Raw genomic sequence first — 8,020 nt, forward strand, 5'->3', positions numbered from 1 at the left:
TCGATTTTTAACCCTTTCTTTACCCTTTAATTTTGAGGTACAAATTAAATCAATGGCGGTACAAATTAGTACAAATTAAGACGCTTCCAATGAGTATTCTAGATAATTTTTCTAGAACTTATGCAGGCCAGGTTCACGCACCTTTGTGAATGCCAATCTTTTTTTGTTCCAATTGTATTATTGGTGCTGATGGTGTTATTCAATGATTATCAAATTAGTCAATACAATTTGACCATTATTTTGGCTCGATTTTACTCAATGTATGTGTGTAAATATTTATTACTTTCTCATTTATGTTTTTCGACAAATTATAACCTATCTTAATTTTTTATCAACTGATGGCATTACTGATCTACTAAACGTTGCTTTAAGTTCACTAAATTATTTATCAAATGTGTTTGATTTAATAATATTTTCAATTAAGTTTTGACCATTTTAATGTTGTATATGCTGTTGTTGATGTATTAATAGTTGGAACAACATGTTAACACCGCGAATACGACGACACAATAACAATGACACTTGACGTTGATTTAATTGTTGCATCTGGTTAATGTTATTTAATAATATACTCCAATGGCACTTTTATTGAAAATATTTCATAAATAAATAAAATATATTTGACATTACTGCATCTATGACAATGAGGCAAGGTATTTGTCTATTATTTTGTTTACAGTTTACTCAATAGTATTCATAGCCCTTAAATTGCATATTAAATTAACTTAACCACTATTTTAAATATATCGATTTATTGAATGTATCGAACGTATAACGTGTATGTGTGTGTGAGCTAATGAAAATGAATGTGTCGACAGCGTCAGCCAATAGAATCACGAATAAAGGTGCGACACATGAAGTTAGCTATTAGTACCTTGTTCTTTTTTATATAGGACAACGGCGCATATAATAAATAAATTAAATATATGAATATGCGCATTTAAATTCATCTATACTACAGAACACCTGATGGTAACGGTTACCGACCGATTACCATGGCGCTGCAAGGCGCAATGTAGACTGACAGAAAATGGATTCCTGCCCAGATCCGTTACCGGATCTGACGTCTTAACTCTATGTTTTTTCCTTTTACTCATACCCAACCCGCGCCTAAAGATGTTTACACATCAATAAAGTCCGATTAAAGTCCGGCAATCCGGATCCGATTTGAATCAGGAAAGAGTAAGGAAATCCGGATCCGGTTAGCCTTAGCCAAACCTGACTGAACCCGGAGATAACTTTGAAAAAAAAAATGAAGTCCGATTAAAGTCCGGCAATCTGGATCCGATTCGGATCAAGAAAGAGTAAGGAAAGCCGGATCCGGTTAGCCTTAGCCATAACAGATCCGAAAAGGGTCAGGAAACCCGGATCCGGATTACTTTTGCCATACTGGATCCGCTTCGGATCAGGATCCGGCCAAGCCGAATTCAATTTCCACTCGGGTTATTGCTTATCATTGGCAAATGTCATTCAACATGGATAAAAAAAAATATAGTCTAGTGCCCGTTGCACCCTAAGTATTTCGTAGAGTTTCAATATTTAATAACAAAACGTGACACTACATATTTTTGAATAAATAAAAAATAAGGGACCTAAAAATTTGAAAAAAAAATCGTAAAGTCTGCTAATGAAGCGTCGTCGATTTGAACATTGCCGGAATCGATCGTTTAATTTTTACAGTTGATGGTCCGGATTCTAGAACATGCTGAGCGCTCAGAGGCCTATAAAACGTAAAGTTGTTCAGGTTGAATTGACGAAAATTTCAAAATAATTTAAAAAAAAAAAAAAAAAATACCTTCATGTGAAGAATTAAAAATGACATATTTTCTTTCAAGTAAATTATATTTAATTACAATTATTTAATGAATTAAAAAATAAAATTTAATGTTTTTTTTTTTCGAAAAAAACATTATTTTTCCAGGTCTAACTGTGTTTCTAATTCTAATGAATCGACTTGAAACTTGGCATATAGTTTTGTTATAGCTTTTCATCTGGACCCCCCCCCCCCCCCCGAAAATTTTCTAAGTCCCTTAATCTAAATACGATAAATATGGGAAACATCATTAAATATGAAGGAAAATATAGAAAAATCACTGAATATAAAGAAAAAAACGATAAATATGGGAAAATATCAGTGAATATGAAGGAAAAATTACTGAATATAAAGAAAAAACCGATAAATATGAAGAAATATCAGTAAATATAAAGAAAACTCTCATAATTATGGAAAAATATTAGGAAAATATCAGTAAATATGAAGAAAAAATCACTGAATATGAAGAAAAATACGATACATATGAGAAAATATCAGTAAATGTAAAGAAAAATGTAGAAAAAAATAGAAAAATATCAAAGAAAAATCAGTAAATATGAAGAAAAAAACGTTAAATATGGGAAATCATCAGCAAATATAGAGGAAAAATTACTGAATACACAGAAAAAATTGCTGAATATGAAGAAAAAACCGATAAATACGAAAAATTTCAGTAAATATAAAAAAAAAGGGTAAATAAGGGGTAAATATAAAGAAAACTCTCATAATTATGGGAAAATATCAGGGAAATATCAGTAAATATCAAGGAAAACTTACTGTGTATAAAGAAAAATACGATAAATATGGAAAATATCAGTAAATGTGAAGGAAAAATCACTGAATATGAAGAAAAATACGATACATATGGGAAAATATCAGTAAATGTAAAGAAAAATGTAGAAAAAAATAGGAAAATATCAAAGAAAAATATGAAGTGAATATAAAGAAAAAAACGATAAATATAGGAAAATATCAGCAAATATAAAAAAAAAAATTACTGAACATAAAGAAAAATCACAATAATCACAGAAATAAAAACACAACAAAAAATACATTGATGAATAAGAAAATTGAAAAAATAACAGATTGAAAATTAAACACAATATGGTAAGTCAAAAATTAGAAATGAATATAATTTACATAAAAAATGAAATTAAAAATTCAATACAGTGATACAATTCGAGCACGAATTATAAATAAAACTGGAATAAAGGAATGGGAAAACGAACGAGGAACTGGTAAAAAATTTACGATAGATATATGTGATGAGAGTGACAAAATAAGATGTATTTTTTTTTTTTGGAGAAGCTGCAAATGAAGATCATGGATTTATTGAGGTACCGTTATCAATAAAATGTATAAAACGAAAAGGAAAATTATTAACATATGATAAATTATTAAATATTCAAGTTGAACAAAAAATATATGATCACTGAAGGATTAGTGAGAAAAGTTAATCAGCAAAAGATAATAAACAGAGGCTAGCTAATTATGCTAATATAAAATTCGAAGATGATGAGAAAAATAAAAATATAATAAAGATTAATTCCGAATTGGCAAAATACAAGAAATCATCTACCAAATAATTCATGTAGAGATAAAATTATTTTAGCAACAAAAAAAAAAAAAAAAAAAAAATTCAATGCTGATATGTTATTATATAGATATCACCGCAGTCAAAATAGCAATAAATGAAGTAGAATTTATATATGCAATGACAGGACGGTTATTGAAAAAAAGAACAATAACATTAGCAGACGACAGTGATTATGAAGTAAAATGAAATTTGAATAAAAAAAATTTAATAAACCAAGTAAAGATACTAAATTTACTAAAGAAAATATGGAAGGAACAAACAAAATGATGAATGATTTTCAGTTGTAACAGTAATCATTGTAACAATCGAGAATAAAAGAAATTTGTAATCACGAATTTCAATAAAGAAATTAAAATTCCCCCCGCAGGGCAGGCACAGTTGCTTCAGCAACTGTTTCATCATTTTTTTTTTTTTATTTATTGATTCATGTCCACGGAAAAATTCAATTTGTCTAACTTCAAACGATAAAAAAGTCGGAGAAATTTCAAAATTGATTAACTTGTCAGCGACAATATTGTGTAGTAGTATATCAAGAAGTTTTATCCAAATTTTCAGGTATTTTTATTAATCATTTACTGAGTTATTAATTTAACAACAAATTGCAAGCCGCCGTTAAAGCTATATATGCTTGATCGTTACCCCCTCTCTCGTAAACGTGTATGCTCGCGCATTTGTATATTGATAAAAATACAAACGATAGACGCACATAAATAATTTTTTTAATAATGCATCGCTAGATTATTATACAGCTACTGTCAAATTTCCAAGTTGATTTATTTATTTTTAAGAAAGTTATCACAAGTTATATATTGAAAAAAAAGTATTTTTTTCAAAAAAAAAAATTTTGTTTTTAATTTTTAACTCGTTAACTAATAATCATAACAAAAAATTGATTTGAAGGAAAATATGTATTTTTAAATTTTACAAATGATGGTATTTTTTTTTTTTCAATATTTCATGTTTGATTTTTCACCCAGAGCAACGTCGTGTTTTCTTGGGCTTCGAGCGTGCGGCCGGTTATTGCCTCCAGACCCTCAATTCTAAAATTTTCGCGACACTTATTTATCTTGAAGTTTGAAGAACGTATTTTCCGAGCGGCATTACTCGATAAATTAATAAAAAAAAAACAATACAAGTTTAAAAAGTAATTTTCGGACGCACCCTGTAGTTTGGTAGCCAGACTTGAAGTTATTTTCTATTTTTTCTTAATTTTTAATTCTTAAAACTAACTAACGCATCAGTCAAATCACGTGGTGACCTTGACGAAAGTTGTGGGATTTTAAAAATATTCTGTCTCGCTAAACATTCTTACAATATTTTAATAAAATAATTAAACAATGGAATAAATCTAATGTAGTTTGCAACAGACTTTCATTCGATAAAAAGCTTTTTTTATACTTATTTCACAGATTGTCAGAGAATACGTGACTAGAAAAGTTTTGTTCTGTAACTAATTTTCTGACCTGCACGGCGAGAACTGTCAGCCAAGGTTTACAACGAGAATTTTCCACCATTCTCCTCTAAATCACCGAGGGGAGCCATGTCCTAAATGTAAACCTAAATCAGTCTTAGAAATGGTAGAGGGGCGCGGTTCACCTGATTGGATTATGAAATACGTAACCAAACCTGTGGGAACTAACGTGAACCAAGTATAGTGTGTTACATACGCCTATATTACGATTTGACTATACTATAGGAAAATACGGACGTCACAAGTATCATAACAGCCAGTACCAAACAGCAGAGTAAAAAAGTTTAGAATTGTCATATTTTTATGTATATTTTTATAGAAATCTATCATAAGATTTGTGGCTTCGAGGTAAAGTACTTGCCTCCCACCCAGAAAATCCCGGGTTCGAATCTTGATGGAAAATTTGTTTTTGATTTTTTTAAATTAAAATTTAAGAAAACTTTTGAATAAAAACAATTCTGGGGAGGAGGAGGGGAGGGGGAGAATGTGATAAAATTTATATAAAAAATATATATAATTTTATATAAACTATTATATAAAATCGTTATATATAAATTTTATATATAATTATATACACGTTTTCGCCCAATCTTATATATAATTGTTATATATAATTATTATATATATAAATGAATTGTTTAACGTGCTATACTTCTTATTAGGAAGTTTCTTGCACGGTGCCTCTCCTTCTTTAAACATTTTCCAACCGTCAATTCCTACAACTCATTTTTGCGACAGACATGGATGTCGACTTTGTAATGCGTTCAAACTGTACCCGATTCCTATTATAGCCCAGCGAAACCATGAAAAACCTGAGCAGTACAGCCGGCTTGCGCCTACCACTCGATACATGGCGTCGGTGGTCGGGATCGAACTCGAGACCTCCTGTCTCAAAGCCCGAACCGTTACCGCAGTGCCATATCGTTGGTTATAATTATTATATATAATTTTATATATAAATTATATACTTTTTTTTCCGTGTGGGTGCACTGCAAAAACTGCGCCTTTGGATTATAGGCACTGTTCCATTGGATTCATGGAGCACATTTTATTGAGCGCTGCTCAATGATATTCAAGGAGCACCGATATCGGTCCAGTTGCTCTGTTAATTCAAAGGTACTGTTCAACTGTATTCGTTGAGCAGCCTGAGCCGTCACTCGAATTGAGAAAGAGACACGCATACACATAACATAACCTCTCTATATCAGTAACTATTAAACAATTAACATATATATGAATGCATATATGTTAAATATTCGATAAATTTAATAACTAAAGATATATAGAATATTTATAATAATTTATAAATGAATATTTATGATGTAAATATCATGACATGACAGATATAAAAGTACAAATAGAGAGAGAGAAAAAATATAATGTAGTTGTGTTTGCGCATGCCTCCGAAACGCCGAAATCTGCTCAACAAATATATAGGTACAGGACCAAGAAATCAAAGGAACAACTTTAGCGGAACAGTGCTCCATGAATCCAATGGAACAGTGCCTATAATCCAAAGGCGCAGTTTTTGCAGTGTGGCATAGTTGAATTGTTTTTTGAAAAGTGTTAAAAGTAATCAAAAATTATTAAGAAAAGAAAATTCGTTTTTCATAAACATCAGTATTTTAATACACTAAAAATGGAGGACATTGGTGAATATGCTGATGAAAAAATTAACATTTTAATTGACATATAACTTATGTTATGAATCAATATCCTTTATTGAATATGATACTTCATTGGTTGTTTGTTTGTTTGTTGTAAATTGACTATAGTTAACTGCTCAAAAATTAATTAATTAGTTTTCATAAAAAAAAAAAAATGGCTAATAATTCTAGTAGTTCATCAGAATTAAAACAATTTGATAATACTGATTCATTGATGAGTCAGTGTTATAAAAATTATATTCTCATTGATGTTGGTGCTAATTTCACGAATAAAAAATATAATCGTGATAGTCTTATACAACGTTCTAAAGATACTGCTGTACAAAAAATGATGGTTAATGGAGCTAGTGTTAAATCAAGTAAAGAAGCATTACATCCAACAAGAATATATGCTGGTGTACTTTATTCAACAGCTGGAATTCATTAACAGCTGCAAAATCATGGGAAGATTTAGATACTTTAGATGAGCTGCAAACAGTACAATGAATACTGAATGTGTTGCTATTGGTGAATGTGGACTTGATTATAATCGTAATTTTTCTGATCCAGAAACACAATTATGTTCTGTATTTCATAAACAAGTTGAACTTGGTTGTAGAATTGAATAACCGTTAATTATACATGAAAGAGGATGTTGAAAATGTTCACAAAATGATGTTGAAATATTACGTCATTATAGGAATAAATTACCATCAGTTTTAATACATTCATTTATTGGTAATGCTGATGAAGCAAAAATATATATTGATAAAGGTTTTTACTTGGCGATAACTGGTTATTTATGTAAAGATAAACCTGATAGTGGTGTTAGACAAGTACTTGAAATGGGAAATGTACCATTAGATAAAATTCTTGTACAAACTGATGCACCATTTATGTATCCGAATAATAGAGCAAGTAAATTACTAAAACATGTTTAAAAAAGTTTAACTGAAAGATCCATGACATTTTTACATCGTTATTGTACTTTTCAACGTAATGAACCATGTGCTCTTCCAGCAAATGTTGAAATGGTTGCAGCATTTATGAAAAAAACTCCAAAAAAAGTTGCACTTGCTACTGCTTTTAATACACTGTAACTGATTATTCCACCGATAAAGTAGAAGCCTCAGTTACTATGGGATCAACGAGGATTTCTCACCATCCTCCTCTCTTACCGCCAGGAGGGAGCCAGCTGGTGTATAACGGCAACCAACGGACCGTGGGGTAGTTTCGGGAGCAATGGCCGCCGACGGCCATTTCGGTAGCGACTAGTTCAGTAAGAAAATGGTAGAGGGGCGCGGTCCACCATATTAGTTCCAAAACGTCACTCTGGCACCATTACTAAAATGTATATTGTTTTTAGTATTGGCCGGGAGCGTAATAACCTCACCCCGCGGCGGCGGTTATTACCGTGATCATTAACCTTGGTTTAACTCACTCGCACAACCTAAGTCAATACGAGAACGAGGATATTCGTACCTCACCGGCTT

General features: G+C 30.9%; 1 pseudogene; it reads left to right on the top strand.

Annotated features, from left to right (window-relative positions):
* Positions 1-6,702: 6,702 nt before the first annotated feature.
* LOC122853861 lies at positions 6,703-7,627 on the top strand (annotated as a pseudogene).
* The last annotated feature ends 393 nt before the right edge of the window (positions 7,628-8,020 follow it).

This window comes from Aphidius gifuensis, linkage group LG4 (genome assembly GCF_014905175.1).
Source record: "Aphidius gifuensis isolate YNYX2018 linkage group LG4, ASM1490517v1, whole genome shotgun sequence".
NCBI classification, from domain to species: Eukaryota; Metazoa; Arthropoda; class Insecta; order Hymenoptera; family Braconidae; genus Aphidius; species Aphidius gifuensis.